The sequence below is a fragment of the Tachyglossus aculeatus genome, chromosome X4 (assembly GCF_015852505.1).
Source record: "Tachyglossus aculeatus isolate mTacAcu1 chromosome X4, mTacAcu1.pri, whole genome shotgun sequence".
NCBI lineage: Eukaryota > Metazoa > Chordata > Mammalia > Monotremata > Tachyglossidae > Tachyglossus > Tachyglossus aculeatus.
The window spans coordinates 58,702,109-58,703,247 of NC_052098.1; positions in this window are offsets into that span (position 1 = coordinate 58,702,109).

Below are 1,139 nucleotides of genomic sequence, written 5' to 3' on the forward strand. Positions count from 1 at the left end.
CTGTCACTTTAAAGCAGAAATAAAGGCTGTCTCCTTGTATCAACAAGATGGTTTCAATGCATCTAAATAAATTGGACAAGGGTTACACTATTGTTTAAGGAAATCGTACTAAAAAGATTTTTTCTCCTTCAGTGTGTTATACTTTTGATTTAGTGGGAGATGTGAGATGCAGTGGTCTGAAAGCACATTGAGAGAGAGCTCCAGAGCCAGCTGATATTCTACATCACTAATCTCTTCCACTTTTTCCCTTCATTCTTCTTGTATATGACAAAATTAAATGCTGGAAGAACTTGCTATGACTTTGTACTATGCTAGCCCTTTGTAAAATGCTCTACAGGAGGTAATTTTCTCCACAGCTCTCCTGATTGTAGAAAAATAAACATTTTGGTTCCCAGACTGGTTTCTCTTTTGCTTTTCTTAATCCATCCCAACAAATACCACAACAACTGCTGGGATATTTTCAAGTTTCAGGACTTTCCTCTTATGAATAATAATAATAATAATAATAATAATAATAATAATAACAATAATAATGGTATTTGTTAAGCGCTTACTATGTGCTAACCACTGGGGTAGATACAAGGTAATCAGGTTGTCTCAAGTTGGGCTCACAGTCTTAATCCACATTTTACAGATAAGGTAACTGAGGCACAGAGAAGTTAAGTGACTTGCCCAAAGTCACAGCTGACAGGTGGCGGAGGCAGGATTAGAACCCATGACCTCTGACTCCCAAGCCCGTGCTCTTTACACTAAGCCATGCTCCTTCTCTGTCTCTCTTCCTCTTCCCCAGGGAGAGGAACAACTATCTGCTCCCTAACAATTCCTCATCCCACTTTGTACATGTGTTCACTATTCCACAGAAAAGGAATCTGAGGTCCTATAAAGACCACCTTTTCCTCCCAGACTAAGCCCCCCTTTTCTTCTGCTCCTTCTCCCCTCCCCATCGCTCCAACTCGCTCCCTTTGCTCTACCCTCTTCCCACCCCCAGAACACTTGTGTGTGTATATATGTACATATTTATAATTCTATTTATATTAATGATGTGTACATATCTATAATTCCATTTATTTATATTGATGCTATTGATGCCTCTTTACTTGTTTTGATATCTGTCTCCCCCGTTCTAGACTGTGAGCCCG